General features: G+C 41.4%; 1 protein-coding gene and 1 long non-coding RNA gene across 7 annotated transcripts in view; both read left to right on the top strand.

Moving 5' to 3' along the window:
• sgsm2 (small G protein signaling modulator 2) overlaps window positions 1-19,474 on the top strand; it is a 71,668-nt gene that overhangs the window by 20,627 nt on the left and 31,567 nt on the right. The window lies entirely within an intron of this gene.
• LOC119490886 lies at window positions 627-8,730 on the top strand. The gene is made up of 3 exons (XR_005207500.1): window positions 627-1,197; window positions 7,907-7,980; window positions 8,116-8,730. It is a non-coding gene; the product is annotated as an uncharacterized LOC119490886 (long non-coding RNA).

The following is a 19,474-nucleotide window of genomic DNA, read 5'->3' as shown; positions in this document are numbered from 1 at the left end:
TTGAATTATAGAAGTCATGAACATTATATTTCAAGCCTAAATATGTGGCTCAGACTTCCTAATCAGTTTTATATTCATTTTATATTCGTTATCATCGTTAAATGATGCTGTGAGCTGAGCATACTGTAACACTCATCTCCCGCATCTGTCATTTGAGTAGCCTACGGTTTAACTTTATTCTTTTCCAGACCAGTCAGTTGTAGATCCAGTCTGCATTAATGCTGTCTGGGTGTTTCAGATTGTAAAGTACATTTCCAAATGTTGCATCAGAGATGTAATTATTATACTGTAACAGCTCCAGTGGAGGATAAAAAGTCCTGTCAGACATACAATAGTTTACCAACGGGTAAAACACCACATGTATTAGAATTGGTTCTTTTGACACACACATGCATATACGGAGTCAGATCAGTCTCAATATTAATGAACGCACACAGAAAGATTCACAAATGTATTTTGTGATTTATATATAAATGACTCAAAATGAGGTTCACGAATATATTTCTGATGCACACACAAATATTTCTTTTTTTAAATTTGAAATTTTCATCAAAAACATATTTGGATGTTGTTACATTTATATATAAACTGTTGTTGCAAACTTGTTTTTTTGATGAACATTTCAAATACTTTTAAACACATATATTTGTGAATTTCCTTTACATTTATATGAAACAAGAAATATTTGTGTGTGCATCAGAAATATATTTGTGAACCATTTTGTGGATTTTTTATTTATTTTTTTACATTTATATGCAACGATAACTATTTTTGTGTGCATTGAAAAATATATTTGTGGAGAGAGTCATTTAAATATAAATTACAAAATACATTTGTGAATCCTTCTGTGTGCATTCATTAATACTGAGACTGATCTGATTCCGTATGCGTAACACTAAAGCTGCCCACACATGATCAGCGGTGAAATCGCTCTGCGCTGGCTCTGCCAATGTTTTCCTATGGAGAGAGCGGCGTCGCCCGACTAGGTGGAAGCACTACCCTTGGAGTACCTCGCTCAAAGTTAAAATTATTTCAACTTTGACCTTGGTTACCGCTGACCTTTCAAAGCACAACCAATGAGAACAGCTGTTGTTGCCTAGAAACAGTGAATGCCGCTCTTGGTGCACTTCTTGATGGCATACAGTATCATACCTGCGCTGTTCTTAACCTCTGCAAGGCTCTGCGCCCTACCTCGTGGTGAGTGAAGAGCACATTTCTTATCATGTGGAAGCAGCTTCAGTTAATGTTTTCAGAAACATATTTTAGTGTTCAGCTGTAAAATGCTCCGGATGGTGGACGGTGCTTGGTTTCGGCTCGGCTGTTTTCTACATGGCGGCCGGGTCACAAACTTTCTCACTCATCACTCACAAACTAACCACAGACACTTGCCTCATTCATGGACTGATGCAGAGCAGAAAGCCAAAAAGACTAAAGGGCTGTGCAGACAGCTCATCAGAGTCGTGACAAGAGAAGCCGTGCTCTGCACAACGCTTTCAGCTCGACTCGCATCACAGTGCAACTGCTGCAGCTGCACTCAGCAGCATACTGAAGCACAAACTGTAGACAAACCGCTCTGATTGTAGGCTTGAAAACCCAACAACAAACCTGATTAACTGGTCTCATGACCTTTCCTTCCAGGATACGGGTGCATTTATATTATTGATGATAAATAATCAATCACATCAAACATAGACAGATCCAGAGCAGTATGTATAACACGACACACGGTATGTTTGTGAGGAAATTAAATGATCAAAAGCACACAGTTTGTGTTGTAAAAATAGTGGGAAATAATTTAAATGCAAACAAATAGTTAGAAATATATAAAAGTGTTTGAGCGAGAACAAAATATTAATAGATAAATGTAAGTGAGAACAAAAAGATGAATTAAAAGGCAGTTGCTAAGGCCTGAGAGACACAGTATTACTTTACCCGATATCTATCACTCACCTCCTGTAGTCTAGAACGGTGGCTGTAAATGTTTTATCCTTCCCACAGAGAACAGTGGCTGTTTTCATATCTGCTGTCCACCCATTTTCGCATGTCCCCCCCCCCCCTTCTGTCTGTCTCAATACTCATGCATGACCTTGTAGAGCTCACAACGTGGATTAATTTTTGCACGTTAGACCACCTGCTTCTTCCGTTTCCACTAGTCAGAACCACTGCAAACTTTTAGCCGTAATTGCAGCACCACTGGCCTTGATGTGAAACCAGAGAACGGCTACTACTGCTGTATTTGGATGTTTTAAAACAGTGTTAAAGTACTTTAATCACCTCCATGAACTGTGTGTCGCAGCCTCTGCTGCACCTTCCACTGTTGATCATGTTGGTGAGCTGGCCAAACTACAATAACTGGCGACGGCCGGCCCCTTTCACCTCACGCAGTATCTTTGCCTCACAGTTTGAAAACCTCTGATCTGAGGTTAAGTTCAGACTGCAGGTAAATCTGATTTGTTTCTCAAATCACATCTTTATCTTTAACTTCCATCATTTTGCCCTCCAAATAATGGTGCTGTCAAATTGCTGAGTTTGTCTGGTGCAACACAGGAGGCCGGTATACATATATGCAACGTTCGGTGCCGCAGTCATGGCGGGCTTCATTGTGCTGCGAGAGGTGTGGTGGGAACATCTAGTCCTCGGAACCTTTGATGATGATGATTGGTGGCTAGGTGGGGATGTTTGGCTCGGCTAGTAGCAGCGTGGATTCTGCTCAACATTTCCATCATTCCGCCATTTGACGTTGTCGTTGTGCGTCGTGTTGCCAGTGATGTAAAGACGCTTTGAAATCCGATTTGAGCAGCCAGAGTGAGACGCATCTGTAGAAATCATATTGGAATCGCATTTCAAACCACCTCCAAATGTGGTTTGAAATGCGGTTTGTAAAAATCACATTTCATGTGTTTTTTTTGCTGTCCAGATGGCTGGCGGTCTGAACAAGGCATAAAATGACCCATCAGCCTTTTCTACCTCTGCTTTCTCTTTTCTCATCTGGTTTAGTCAGTCGCACAGACAACAGACTAACTAGCAAGGTTTCACTGCCAAAGCCTTTCAGGTTGTTTTCTTGGTCCGTCACACTGAAGCCAATGTTGTAGTCTTGAGAAAGTCTGAACTTCAGACCACCTACCAAGGACATTAGAGATAACTGATGTTTCTGTATTTCACATACAGTGTATGTACATATGGATCAGAGATTCCCTTCCATAACAATGGAATGCAGATTTGACATTGAAATGTTTTTACATTGATCATCTCCATCTGTTTCGTTCTTTCTCTGCGTGTCTCTCCTTCACACTCTCCCTCAGCGTTAATTGAGAACGACAGGAATCGGAAGCCACGAGAGGCTGTAGTGAAGAGTCAGGTGTTCCACTGATTAGCGCCTGTCTCCATGGCAACTCTGCCATCCTAAGATAAATGTTTGTACCTTGTGACAGAAAATACAACTCTCAGAAATACGGACACATTTAGACACACATACACACACTCACAGCTGAGTATATGAAGCTCGGGTCTTGATGTTCATCAAGGAGACGTGTCATCTGCTGTGGCTCTGTGATAGAACTCACTGCACTGCAAAACATTAGCTGTAAATGTTGAATTGTAAAGCCATAAAGGATAATACTAGTAGACTATTTTTTTCCTGTTATCATTATTATCCAGGTTTAAACTAACTAATGTTTTTGCCACATGCAGTCGGGAGCTCCTATGTGTTCCACTGCAGGTTTGACTGACCGGCTGTCAATCATACATATATATACAGTATATATGATGTAGGTATAAATGCTAACTGTAAATGTATGGGCTGTAATTGGGTTTCTAATTATTTTCAGTATAAAGCAGAGGCGTTATGATGTGATGCCCAAACATTTGTCTGCTTTTGTAAAGATAAATCTTTGTTATCGTCAGAAAACGTAGCTCACAACTCAGTAGCTTTGCAGATAAAAGCATGATGAATCACAGCATCATTTACTATCATTAAATTTAATATTTAGAGCCATGAATAAGCAAATACTAAATGTTCCCGGTGTGTGAATACGGCAGATGCTTTGTGTAATTGATCCCTGTCATTTTGAAGTGGGATCTGAATAATTGAAATTACATTCTCATATTTAATGGTGAGGTTTTGAAACAAACAAAGCTCTTATCTGATAGCTATAATGGCAAACGTTCATACGTTCATTATGTCACCAAACAATCCTTCCTGTATGTCTCTTAACAGCCCGGTTTCACAGCAGCAAACTGATCCTGATTTTGAAATCAAATTAATTGAGTGGGTGCATGGTTGAGTTCCAACCATGAATGTGTTATGAGAACTGGATACCAATGTTTCGAGATAGCGGCCAGTCATTCAAATGAAAGTTACTCAGCCAGCAAATATACGCCAAAAAAAGTCTCTTCCTAGTTTGCTTCCTCTTGAACATTAGTTGTGTGGCCTCACTGGCTCGTAAATACCTTACTCTGAGATGACGGCTTATACGGTAGCTTTTCTACCATTAGGTTTTTCCAAAATAATATATAAATTATAAATATTAATAACTCAACTTTGTCAACATTCTTTTTTAAATGCAGTCTATGGAGAAAATTATTTTTTGGTTGCAGCACTGCAGTTGGATACTTGGACAAAGTGGGCCATGCCATGCCGAAACTCTCTTAATACATCAATGATACGTTTGGTGGTGGGCCGGAGAGAGCCAGAGACTGTTCTAGTGACTCTGGTTGGTGGGTAACTGCACACCGGGGGGCTGAAATGGGAGAGTAGTGTGAACCAGACTCTATACTTGATGAGTCATGAATCTGATGACTTTAGACTCGACTTGAGAAAATCATAAAAGACCTGCAACTTAGCTTGGACATTAACACCAGTGATTCGTGACTTCACTTGGACTCAGCATTCTCCCTACGCCCAAACATTAAAACTCCTGGATACGAGGAGTCAAGCTGACAGCAGCTAATCATGCTGCACAAGCATATCATATCATATTCAGACATTAAAACATTCAAGTAAGCAGACTTCTAATTGTATCTTTCCCAAGTTTCTGTGACAAACTTCTCCAATGGCAGATTGTATCAGCTGTAAGTAGTAAATAGTACCCCTTCCTGTCATGGGGAACAAGTTGACTACTAAATACTGTGTGTGTAATCAGAAAAACACACTGCAGGTGTGACAGCCTATAAGCAAGAAGCTAATAACAGTGTGATAATAACTGTCTCTCTCTCCCTCAGTGAGAAAGTGCCTTATGAAAAAGACCACAATCAAATAAAATGTAAACTTCTCTCTGCAATATTCTTCTAAAGAAAAACCCATATAGCAGCGGCAGTGCTAAGATATAACCCAGCCTACCATCAACACCCCCAATTAAAAATTAATCAAAACAGACTCACCGATTTGTCTTGATGTGAAAGGATGACAAACGTCTCTGCAAAACTTAATCAAAGGTGTCGTTGTTGAAGATTTTCATTTAGAAATAATGGAGTTTTTCCCAAAGAAGAGAGAATATTTTATAAATGATCCTGAGATTTGGTAACGATTCATTTCAACCAATTACTCTTTTTTTTATATTTTGATCTCCCTCTTGCCTCTCAAAAACAGAGGAGGAGCCTCCACTGCTGCTACTTTCATTGGAAAAGAGTTGGAAGCACTGGGCTGGGCCATTTTTTAAAATCTAGTGTACTCTCGGTAGTTTCTCAACATTACCGACCCTAGCTTTAATTCACAACAGCTCTGTATACTTAAAGTTGTTGCGGCTGCTTGGATGGCGATTTCATTTCCAGCTTCCAGGTTTGTCATTAATCATCTGGTTCCTGGTTCGCTCTGTGGCTCCTCTGGTAGACATGTTAGAGCAAAAACCTGGGGAGGGAAATTATGATGCATTCAAAGGATCCAGAATACAGTTGCATAATGATTGAATGATATGCAGATGCTTTTTTCCTATTGTTGCAAAATGTTGATATTTTCCCATAGTCTTTTTTAATTATTTGGCCTCCACTTGTAATATAAAAGATTAATAATAATAGAAAAGAGTATTGTGTGTAGCAGCAGTGGTGCAGTGCTTGATTGTACTGAAAGGCAACAAACCTCCCACTCTCTATTGAAACAGCCTCAAGATATATTGAAAAAGACTTGAATTAACAAAGAGAAATAGCACAGTAACATTCATGCCTTTAGATTTCAACTAGTTTGTTATTAGCTTTGTGCCATGGGTGACTGTAAGGCTGATATTTATTACAGTCTTAATTAAGAACACTGACAATATCAGTGTGCTTGCCTGCATTTTATTGATCTGTGGGCTTTAAAGCAGATTTAATCAGGCTATGTGTTGTAGGGTAATAATGGTTTAAGGACTTAGTTCCAGAAACAATCAACTGTGTCTCAGAGACTAAAGCAGTGACTGTGTTGTAGTGTTTTGTCTTGATTTCACTCTTGCAAAAGGTTGCAGAAGATCTGCAGAGCCAAGAGGATTATTTAGTGTCTCTGAAGTTGAAAATCACTAACTAAGGCAGACAAATTCAGGAACAAGATGGTAAGATGCCTCATGTTTTCAGTCTCAGAACAGCAAAAAGAGCTCCACAGTGTTTCTTCATACTCCTAACTCATCCTTCCCCTTATGCTTTTTTCCTCTAATGTCCACTTTCTCTGGTCTCAGGTCAGCAACGCACACAGGGAGATTAAATATTGATTCAGTCAGTCCACCCATCACCTCTTCAACTGCTCATCAAATATATAAGAGAAGTAGTGTTGAGGTTTATCTCCTCTCACTGATGGGACTTCAGGGGCTGAAACAACGTGTGCCAATGGAAATCAATGGCTGAGCACTGCAGCTCATGTGTATAGGAGAACTTTATCTCGCTGTCACAGACTGTGACACACATACACACTAAAGCCTACGATGACAGAAAATAGCCAGTGTGTGTTATAGAGAAGGAGGCATTCTAGTTCCATTAAAGGACAATAGTTTATCATGTTTTAGCCAATTAACTACACATTTTGTATACTTAACATAGACTGTAAGAAGTCACTGTGACGTCACCCATTGGCTTGTGGACTACAGTTTTGAAACCTTGTGTTCTGCATTTTGGCCATCGCCATCTTGTTTTTTTTTGCAACCAGAAGTGACACGAGAGGGTGGAGCTAATTAACTTCCATGGACAGTAGGGGTGTAATGATTCATCTACTACATCGATGTATCGATTTACATTCCTATGATCCAACTACATCAATAGGTACTCTGCAAGTTGTCCTTCACGGGAGACTAATATCGATATAAAATCAATTTGAAACGCAAAAATCGATTGTATTGATACTAAGGATTTTAACCTTGTATTTAAGGACGACGAACGCTATATGAAAGTGTTTTTTAGCACTTTTATTAGTAAAGAAATGTTAAACGTTACTCCGGTTCACTCTCCAGACATGCGCCAGCTTGCCAGCTAATCGTCGACCCTATCTTTAACCATGCTGCCAAAAATTTGTTAAAACACACCACGTCTTTACATTGATTTACTTTCCTCCGACAGCAATTGTTTTCCCTTCTTTTCACTAATAAATCACAACCATCAAACGAAACACTGACATGTCTCCGGAAGTGTGAGTGCATGTATGTGGGACGATGATGGATCAGATATCGTTTTAATGGAGTGACAAGGTGTTCGGTGTCCTCTGTACTGTAAACAAAATAGTCTGTTCCACTCGGTCTCCTCTCATCTCGCCAGCGTTCAGTCACGCTCTCTGCACAGCAAAGCACCAGCTGAGCACAGACAGCATCTCCTGGAACAGAGCACAGATGACATATTTAGGCAGTACACCTCATTCAGTTGGTGAAAGGCAATTCTCCTCATGCATGAGTGCGTATTCTGTACTTAAACTGTATAATTCAGGTGTTCTTTTTCCTTCTTATTGCTGTGCATCCAGCTCTCAGCAGACTCAGAGACTTTATTCAGAGCCGTGATGCTAGGCAGACTGACACCAGGAGTCCTGACCGCCTGGTGAGATGCTGCAGGCATCGGGGAGGAAGCCCAGAGAGAGGGAGGGGTTGTGAGAACCGATACTTGCTCTCACCTCTCCCTCGCTGCTTTTAATCCCTCCGTTCCTCTCTCTCTTTTCTTCCTCGCTGCTGGTAGCCGATTGCAACCTCTCTCACTCCCACGCAAACAACATGGACTCTCTACCTTCAGCAGTGGGTGGACACAGTAATGGAATCACCACATGAGAAAGGATTAGAACGTTGAAGTAGCTAAAAAAAAACATTACAATGAATTCAGATTAAAGTGTTGGCAGTCATCGTGTGTATATGTGGTTTTAAAAGTAATATGAGGCAACTAACAGTCTTCTACACAGTCTGTAATTGGTGTCTGAATTATTAGGGCTGTGTGTTGGCAAGAATCTGGTGATACGATACGTATCACGATACAGGAGTAACGATTCAATATATTGCAATACTGTAAGCAAGGAGATATATTGTGATTTTTTTCAAATCTGATTTTAGGAAAACTGTCATCGTATAAAGACACATCACCACATGTATAAAATCTCAGTAAAAAAAGTCACTATGTGAAATGGCTACTATGGTAACTAACATCATCACACATGAATACAGTTGGGCTCATTGGATCCACAAGAGTCTCAGCTTTACAGTGATACCCAATTTATGTCATCCAAGACTGTTCAGGGACCCTAGTATGCAGAAATATTCAAACACACCATTTTAGAATAGATGAAAATAACACATTTATACTGTATGCAAAAAACTGCATGCGATTATCATAAAGTGGGCATGTCTGTAAAGGGGAGACTCGTGAGTACCCATAGAACCCATATTCATTCACATATCTAGAGGTTAGAGGTCAAGAGACGCCTTTGAAAATCGCCATGCCAGTTTTTCCTCTCCAAAATTTAGTGCAACTTTGGAGAGTTATGTAGCGTTCTTCGCAACATGCATGACATGTATAACATGTGTGACATAGTTGGTACCAATGGATTCCTTTGGTTTCATATGATGCAAGTATCTTCACTCTAGCTTTAAAACTGACCTCCGAAAGACAGAATAGCGGCCGGGTCCGCCCAGCGGGCCGTCAGATTTTTAAGTTGCTACTTAAAAATCGATACAGCGTTTTGGAGAATCGATACAGTATCGCAAAACATAATGTTGTGATACTCGTGTGTATCGATATTTTCTTACACCCCTACGTATGAATTATAGGTGGTTGATCTTGTAGCTTATTGTAGTTTCAGAAATCCTGACAGCATATGTCAAACTGAGACAGACTGCTCGGGCAAAGAGCTGGTGGGCACAGATCGGCAGACGCTCCACAAACTTGATTTCATTCAAAGCTGGTATTTATGGCTGAGCCGGCGGCTCGCAACTAACAGTGCAAACAACAGCAACTGTGCATTGAGAGCAGAGCAGTGCAGAGCAGTGCAGAGCAGCAGCGTGAGCAAGCCAGTAGGGCACGCTCACATGCACTAAAGCACAGAGAAGCTCTGATTCCAACACACACAGAGGGAGAGACTTCATTCTCTGCTCAGGTAGACATTATTCCTCTATATCTTTACATAGACAATAGTTGATGATATATTAATGCTCTGCTATTGTATAGAGAAACTTTTAAGTAAGTATCCACCATCTATCAACGTTGTGAAGTCGATCAGTATTCACGTTCTTAATCCTACTTAAAAGGTAAGATTGGTTGATTATTTCTCAGAAATACTAAACGGGCAAAACACAACAGACCTATTTGAATCACTAGAGACAACTTTGACATGTGGGCAGTGATTCAGAGGTGTGGAGCAAGGCTACAAAATGACCTGATTTCTTCTAGAAAAAGGCAAAGACCTGCCACTGCAGTGAACACTAGACTGTAGATCGGGACCACAACCAACTATTATAAAAAAAAGTGTCTGTACTGTGAGTTTACCAACTCACAAAGTTAGTACGTAGTTTTAACTTAATCTTAATGTTTTTGTAAAAACATATAAATGCACAGTTCTCTGTAAAATATTACAAATGGACTGGGATATAGCAGCTGTTGAAGGCAGATGTTTACAAGTTGGTAACATTGGGTTGTTTTCTGGGAGAACTGATGTGAGAATGATCCCACTGAGACAGTCTGAGCACAGCTGCTTCCATGAAGAGCACTGTGACGTCAAACAGTCCCAGCCATCGCATCTCAAACACTCCGTTCAGGATGCAACTACAGCTGAATATCAAGTAGCCTCAGCAGAAACTTGATATTCATATATTGTCGGGTGTTTTTGTTACACTGTACTCCCCGCTGTGAAGACACATGCAAACAGACACAGCAGCCTCCCTCCAATCCTCAGCGCTTAATCAGCCCCAAACTCTCTCTGACAATCACCATGATTAGTGCTCCACTCCACACATAATGAGCACATCTGTCTTCTCGCAGCGAAAGCATTGATTCTCTGTAATGTGACACGATGCCAGTTAAGAGAAGGACTGCTCTGAAAAATGCCAGCCCTGCTGCTGCTGCTGTGGCACCACTGGAAGCTATTCACTGGAAGTCATGTGATGGCTGATAGATTACAGCAGCATCTTACTCTTAGTCACGCTTAATGAAATGAATTCATAGATCATCACAGTAAATAGTATAACTTTGTTTCATACATGACGATCCTCAATATAGGGATGGTACTGCTTTATGTCAGGATGGTGAGCTCATTTTTATATTAAACTCTTAGGTACCACTTTCTAATAAGGCCCCCTTTAAAAAGAAGTTTCTAAGTTGTAAAGTAATGGCTTTATTAAACCATTTACTAATGCTTTATAGAATACTTATTGTTTTGCTCATTTGTATATCAATAGTTTTCAGATATACTTGAAAAGCACACTGGTGCCAGAAAGTTTCATTTTGTAATGAGCTAAGAGCAAACGTCATCTGCAACTCTAAATGCCAATAAATCATTAATAAAATGTTCTTACATTAACCATTAAGTCGGCAAATGTCCATTGTGGTCTTCCTGATGGACTAAAGACCTCAAAAGTTGTTCATATGAACTGATCTAGAAACGTATTCAGTAAATGACGTATCAACCATTAATGAAGCCATTAGTCATCCCTTTATAAAAGAGCCTCCAACTCTTGTAGTGCAGCATTAAGTATGCTGTATCTATAGCTTGCATCTGAAACCACTTATAGAATCTAAACAGCACACATGTTGTTCGTCACGTATAGAATCCTGGACAGTAATAACAGTAATAATTGAAAAGCACGGTGTGAAAACAAGAAAAGAGAACGCATGGACCGAAAGAGGAGGTGTTGGAAGTCACGAGGTGAGCAGAGGAAGCGTGAGAGAGTGGAGGAAGAGGTGTAAAGATAAGGTGTGAATCACGAGGCGATAATGTTGAAACACACACACACACACACACACACACACACACACACACACACTAGAGTGTGTGTGTTTGAGAGATTAAAGGCCTGGAGATCGAATGAGTGTTCATCTCTCCTGTGGAAACGCAGGATATCCATTAAAAACAGATACATATTGTGTGTGTGTGTATTGATGACATGATAATGATGATGATGATGATGATAAATACACTACCTCTGAACTTTTACCTCGGCCTCTGCACGTGCCTCCTTCCTTTTCATCCATTTTACATCCTGCTTGACTTTTGTCTTTGTCTGTGTTCCCTGCACCTTTGTTTCCATTCTGACTCACCTCAGTTATAATTACGTTTTACTAAGCCTTGCCCTGAACCCACCAATCCCTCCTATATCCGTGTTATCATGCGACTAGGGCTGTAGGACTGCAGTCTTAGTCATAGCAGACGCTGCATCTCTCGCTCAGAAAAGCTTCCATCGCGGCTACGACTCAAACAGCCGAGGTTGTGCCGAGGTTGTGCCGAGGTTGTGCCGAGGTTGCGACGCGGCGAGGTGCAGAAAGGCGAATCTAAATTGGTTCCTGCTACGGCTGAAGCTCTGCACACAGCTGCTGCCGTAACAGTTAATTTCCAATGGCAACCGAAAGCAGATGCAGATCGGTCGCCATGCCAACCTGGTTGACCCTTTGACCATCTCTGCTCCCTCTCTCCTCTTTCCTTCCAACGTCCTCCCATCCCACGCAAGAGAGCAGGAAAAGGCGTGAGAGGCTGAAACCTCAAGAGAGCAGAGTCAATTTACACTAAATCTACCCGAGCCGGCTCAGAAGACCCCGATCCTCCTCGCAAGTTTGCCAAAATGCACACTTCATCCACACTGGCTTGAAGGGTGAATCAACACTCCTGTTGATTTCTTTGTCTTGCTACTCATCTTCAAAAAGCAAATATTAGTGTTTGACATGTTTAAACATCATTCCTTGACGTGTCTACAGGAGAAATAAATGACACACCAGCGTCTCACCAGAAGGATTTTCATCATCCGTGTTGATGAATAGCAGGAGCCACTGGCTACTGGAAGCTGTCCCCCTTTAAAGCTGCTGTTAAGAAGAATCACTGACACATTTTATGACTCAGGTAAGACTCTTGATTAAAGCTGCACTGGCTATTTATCAAAGAAATCCCGAAGAGGGTAGCTGCAGCAGCAAAGAGCAACCCAACCCCCCATCACTAAAATGCCCAAATTTTCCCAGTTTGCCTAAATGGATTCATAGTGTGATCACTGATGGGAAATGTGTGCCCAGAGGAAGAGATTAAATGGAATAGGCTGGTAAATATGAGCATGCTCACAGGACAGGATTGGAGTTTGGAGCCACTGATATAAAAAGTTGCCTAGAGCAGCTTTAATTTTAGCCTCTTCAGTTTGTTTCATATTGTAGGCAGGAGCTCAAGATCCCTGTGGGATCAAAAATGGTATTGAATATTGATGTTTTTCAAGGTATTGTATTGAAGTTAGAAATTCCAGTATCGTGACAACACTAGTAAGAGGAAGGTCGGGTTATGTCCGCTTTTAAAAGTTATAGTGTGGCTTTCAGCGAAACAACAGCTGAGCAACAACAGACTCACATTTTTCCTCCCCGTGCCAGAGCTTTTTTTCAGGCACTTATATTTGAGATCCTTTCGCTGCCTGTCACAAACACTTTGTGCAACAGAATGGCTACAGAAGTTGCTGCATAAACTCTGCCTAGTCACCTGTTCAGCAGCAGACTCTGTGATTCCCTTATGGGAGTTGGGCAGCTCGAGGAAAAAGTGGGAGGAAAGAGCGAGTGTTTCCCATCCTCTCTGCTAAAATCAATATCATCTCTGTCGTGTTTCATCTCTCCTCCATGTAATTTTTTCCCCTCGCAATCTCCTACATCTGTCTCAGGACTCTCTTGTCCTCGTTCCACCAGTGTCCCCCCGCTATCTCGCTTTCTTTTTCTGTCTGCACCAAGTTCAGGAGCAGCAGTATGACTCATAAAGTCACACAGGTACTCTGAAATGGATAAAAATAGTCGAGCTAGTCGAACGGAGTACATTTATATCAGATATTGTGCTGGAAAAAGCATGTGATGGATCTATATTTGAAAGTTCTTGACCAAAGACTTATTGCCAGGACTAAATATGAGACTGGCCCTCCAAAAAATAGACCAAATACATGTTGAATAATGTTATCATGTTTATTATTTGTGGTTTGGCATGTTGAACTGTAAGAAATATATTAATACTGTAAGTATATTGTGTGAGATTGTGCGGCTGCAGGGTTAGCCTGAGCTCTCTCTGCAAATGAAAGCTATCCAGTTTTAGCGTCTCTAAGCCGAAATCAAACCATTTCACAACTCAAAGAGATTTTGCAGTTCAGCGGGGAGACTCAGTGCAGTATTTCCTTCAATGCTTTGAAAAAGATCGTCCTCTTTTCAAAGCTTGTTTGGCTCTGATGTCTTTACTGAGAGGTGTGTGTACAGTACATTACGTTATGGGATATTAAAAGCTAACTATCTCATTATGGATTTCTCCCCATCAGTGCTGGAAATACATGTGATGTGATCTCATGCTGTTGGCCAGTTATCCACCCGAACAAGAAAGATTTACAACCAAAAAAGAGCTACATCACTACGAACTGTTTGTATCACTATTGATGGATTGTAGGGTGTTTTTTTCCTTTAAGGCATGGAGGTATGAGAGCTACAAATCCACCATTTAAACAGGGATGAATAATTCTGTCACATATACGGTAGGGACACAAACATCCACCCCGTGTGTCTGTCAACTTGTAGGGTTGAAGTTACCAGGATTATTAAAGTCATCAATCAGAGCTCACAGATACACACAGCTCTATATTACTGGTGTGTGTGTGTATGTGTATGTGTATGTGTATGTGTATGTGTATGTGTGTGTGTGTGTGTGTGTGTGTGTGTGTGTGTGTGTGTGTGCGTGCAGACAGAGATGTTCTGATCAGTAGAGGGATTCTGTGTCATGTCTCTCACTCAGAAAAGCTTCCATCGCAGGTCCGACTCAAACAGCCGAGGTTGCAAGGCAGCGAGGTGCAGAAAGGGGAAGCTAAATCGGTCCTGCTACGGTTGAAGCTCTGCACACAGCTGATGCAACAACAGTTCATTTCTAATGGCAACCGAAAGCAGATGCAGATCGGTCGCCATGCCAACCCGGTTGACCCCTTGACCACCTCTGATCCGTCACTGGTGGGAGGGGAAAAATGATTCCAGGTAGATTCACAGGGACAAGGAAAATCATGATTTACTCTGACCAAGACACGTTTCTAAAGTCAATAGAAACCATGTGAAATAAGAAATATGGTACAAGATTTCTTCCAACTGAAGTCAGGGCTTGAAATACCATTTGCATATGCCCAGCAGTGTATGTCGAATTTGAGCTGTGCATGTAATTCTCAGGGCGGCATGGTGGTGCAGTGGTTAGCAGTGCCGCCTCACAGCAAGAGCGTACAGTTAGCATGTTATCCCCGTGTTAGCGTGGGTTTTCTCCGGTTCTCAGGTTTCCTCCCACAGTCCAAAGACATGCAGGTTAGGTTCATTGTTGACTCTAAATGTTCTGTAGGTGTGAATGTGAGCGTCTCTTTGTGTCAGCCCTGTGATAGGCTGGCGACCTGTACAGGGTGTACCCCGCCTTCACCCAGTGTCAGCTGGGATCGGCTCGCCCCGCGTGATGATTGTGATGCACATCTATTTGTGCTGTTATGGTACCGGTACTTGGAGTGGCCAAAAAGGACAAAGAGAGACTTATTATCGCAATCATTTTTTACATATAGATTAAATAAGTCTTGTTGAATATATGACGTCACCAAAAACGTGTTAATATGATAAACTTTTACATATATTAGGTTTGCTGAGAAGCGCAATGGATTTCTGCTCAAAATGTTCCGAAGACCATATACAATTTGAAGTAGTTTCAAAAAAACATTTTGAGCCCTGTGCTTGTGGCCAGTTTTTACGCCTTGTGAACACATACAGATTCAAATGTAACAGGCTGTAAGGGCGTCCTGGTAGCCAAGTGGTTAAGATGCAAGCTCTCACACAGCATTTAGTATATTGTCTTCTGTTTCAAGTTGTCTGCAATACTTAAAAATAATAGTTTTGAAGCTCCTTTCCGTAAAGCTCTATTGGTCAGTCAGAGCCAGACATACCAGCAGGCTGTCTGCAGGGAGGAATTAGACAGAAGACGGAGCCTTTGTCGTAGACACTAGGGTGAGGTGACAGTGTGAGACACTGACAGCAGCAGACTCAGGAAACCTGACAGGAAGGGAGATGAGCAGTGCTGCTTAATTAGCTTTGTCTCCATTAGACCTGCTAATGATCTCAGTGGAGACAGCTCCAGGTGCACCTGCCACTTATTTTCTTTGTCAGCACAAATGCTTTCGAAGCACAATCGTCTACATTATACAAAAACATAGAAAATACAGAGGACCATTTGTATTTGATTTTGATGGGGAGGCAAGTGTGTGCAAGATATATTCACTATGTTTACGAGTCTCTATAAAATCATTCCTCTGACCCCTTAAAAGACAGCAGTGTCTGCCTCTCATCCCTCAGTATCTTGTACTTCACAAGGAAAAAGATGAAAGAATAGTCTGAGATGGCATTTATGTGTCTTCGAGTGATCACTGATCATAGCAAAAAACATTAATGTAACTGTATTGATCAATATTTTTGATATTAAGAGTGAATGAAATGATTCTATACAATGCAAAATGATTGTTCGTAGTTCTGAAATCACAAAAAAATAACTTCCAATTAGCTCTGCAGCTCTATTCAGCTTTTTTTTTTAGCCTCTTTTAGCTAATTGTCTTTGATTAATGGCATATTTCCTGTATGGCTCTATGTCATCGCTCTCATCAACCCCCTGAGGCAGTTGTGTTCAGCAAAAAAAGCTCTGATAAACCCACTATACTCAACCTGCCCAGCACCAAATTGCAGGCAAAATTCTCATCTAACTGGTGAACGCAGTGGATCATGTAGCAGATAAAGAGCAAGATACTTCTCTCCTAAGTTGGTGGAATCCAAAGCAGAGCCAAAAGAGAGCAAATATTGGACTCTATTGTGGATGTGTATATAGGCAATTGTTTAGAAACATATTTGTCATCGGAATGTATAGCCTACTTCTGATACTGTACGTGGGTAGCTGTGTTTGATGCTCCTCTGTCCCCTATTGGCCAAAAATCAATGAATGCAGCTTTAACTTTGACGGACCAGTGTGTCGGATTTGGCGACAACTAGTGGTGAGTTTGCAGATTGCAAAAAACTGAATACCCCTCCGCTCACTTCTCCTTTTCCAATACCACTTTCACACCGAGGACTCAGCCAAGGTTGACCCAGCGTTGATTGACCAGCGTTGATCGACCCTGGTCGAGAGGTGAGTCGGACCAGGGTTACCGCAGTTTTAGGTGTTGAGATTTTGACGTAATTTTGAGCCAGAATCTGCGCAATAGTGATCGGGGGGATGAAGCCGGGGTATCTACTTTGACTTTTTAGTTTGGCCCATGTCCCATCCACTAACATGGAGGAGGCGGGCTTTATGACCTATACTGCAGCCAGCCCCCAGGGGGCGATCCAGATGGCTTCACTTTTGGGGAGCTGTGATATCGTCCATCTTTATATACAGTCTATGGTCGAGAGCAGATTGTACTTATACCTCAGTCAGGTGCTTCAGAGCAGTCAGAGATGGTTATAGGCCTACTGTACAGTAAGTGCTCATTGGTTCAGAGTATTCTGAGTATAATGATATGCAAAACCAATGCTGCCCAAGCATAATATCAGATATTAGCAAAGGAGAGATGATATGTAAAGTGGATGGGTGGATGACAGGTGGAGCAGGAACTGGAGGTATGACATATAACCGTACTGACAGTAACTGTCCCTCTGCTCTGGTGGTCCTGGGTATATGTCAAAATTAAAGCATTTATTTCTGTGTGTTCTTTTCTTTAATCCCAGTAAGAAGGCAATTACGCACATGAGAGAAAGGATTTGATGACTAAACAGAGCCACAGATACCTAAACATGAATTATCAGGCTGGTGGTGAGAAAAGGCAGCAGAACGAGAGGAGCGGGGTGTGGTCTCTCCCGTGGGAGAGCTGCTCGCATCCTCTGCTCCAGTTTTGTGTTTCTACAAAAACAACCGTTTATTTAGACTAGATTACCCGCTCCCTGTAAACCTCCACTTCAGCTCAAACTTTACAGCCGCTAATCCTTACTATCCCCCAAGTATTATTGGATATCAGCAATACTTCTCCACGTGTTAATCTGACAGAATAAAGCTTCTGTGAATATACTGTACAAAGAGCTTTTTGAGCTAAAAACCTCAAGCCTCTCAGCATTCCCTCTAAGGCTCCAAGAGCAGCAATAAAAGCAGACTATTACACTCATAAAGCACTAGTTTTCCCAGCAGAATTATGTTGTTGTTGGTCATTATATTCCACTAAAGTATCCACTAGATTCACCTCACAGAGGAAAAACACAAGCAGACAGCCGCAAAAGCTCAGAGCTGATATGAATTCTTACTGCAGATGGACTCTAAAATGAATGAAGATGTTCTCTGTGGTTTCTGTAGGTATACATACAGCAGAGACCCATTTGGATGAATGCAGTACTTTTTCAGAAACCCTTTATTTAATTTTTGTTCATCAATAAGACAGCACATTATTAAAACTTATTAAACCACGAACCACATGCATCTAAATGACTACGAAGCAGATTCTCTGTTTGTGGTTGCTTGAATAATCGTGTTATGATGTTGCTTTTACCATCAGCCCTAAAAAGCTCATTATGGGCTAACTAATGCAGCAATTACAGAGGAAGGGAGACAGCTACAAAGAGACTGTTTACCTCCATTTCGCCCTCATTTTCTGCATATAATTTGATGCATTTCTCTGGGCCACTTCTGTCTTCCTGCTACATCTAATATACTAATGTGCTGTTAGTATACAGCAGCGCATTTAAGCTTTTGCATAGTCAATTTTCTAGGGCTGTGTATTGGCGAGAATCTGGCAATATGATACGGATCATGATACAGTGGTTACGATTCAATATATTGCAATATACACTGATCAGCCATAACATTAAGACCACTGACAGGTGAAGTGAATAACATGGATTATCTCGTTACAATGGCACCTGGCAGTGGGGGGGATATATTAGACAGCAAGTGAACATTTTGAACTTTGAACTTTGTGTTGGAAGCAAAAAAAAATGGGCAAGCGTAAGGAGGATGTGAGCGACTTTGACGAGGGCCAAATAGTGCTGGCTAGACGACTGGGTCAGAGTATCTCCAAAACTGCAGCTCTTGTGGGATGTTCCCGGTCTGCAGTGGTCAGGACCTACCAAAAGTGGTCCAAGGAAGGAAAACCGGTGAACCGGCGACAGGGTCAGACCCGAGGTTCATTGATGCACGTGGGGAGCGAAGGCTGGCCCGTGTTGTCCGATCCAATAGGAGAGCTACTGTAGCTCAAACTGATGAAAAGGTTAATGCTGGTTCTGATAGAAAGGTGTCAGAACACACAGTGCATCGCAGTTTGTTGCGTATGGGGCTGCGTAGCCGCAGACCTGTCAGGGTGCCCTTGCTGACCTGTGTCCACCGCCCAAAAGTGCCTACAATGGGCACGTGAGCATCAGAACTGGACCACAGAGCGATGGAAGAAGGTGGCCTATTTTGATTATATTTTTGATATAAAAATGTAGTTCTTCTTGTAATTGTGTGTGAGTGTGTGTGTCCAGCTCGCCACGGTGCGTCCTGTCTGAATCAGCTCAAGTGGTTATTACGTGGGCGCCGAAGCTTCCTTTCGGCGCTCATATTAAATTAACATATAGACCGACATGTGTAACCGGTCCAGATGTTTTCGGTGGTTACCCGTTGACATCTCTGAATGCACTGTTTCTATTTGAAAAGAAGTATTTGGTGATTTAGGCTACTAACATTGATAGACTGGAACGACTTGTAAGTCACGTCTCAAAGACTTAACTTATGTTGAACTTATCTTGGACCAAAAGACTTATTAAATAGCTCTGGTATATGGTTCCACATATGTATATAGACATGATAAGGTTTGTATTTTCTTCCTCATTTATCTATGTTTTG

Source organism: Sebastes umbrosus, chromosome 7 (genome assembly GCF_015220745.1).
Source record: "Sebastes umbrosus isolate fSebUmb1 chromosome 7, fSebUmb1.pri, whole genome shotgun sequence".
In the NCBI taxonomy this organism is placed as follows: Eukaryota; Metazoa; Chordata; class Actinopteri; order Perciformes; family Sebastidae; genus Sebastes; species Sebastes umbrosus.
This window is presented reverse-complemented; position numbering and strand designations above follow the sequence as displayed.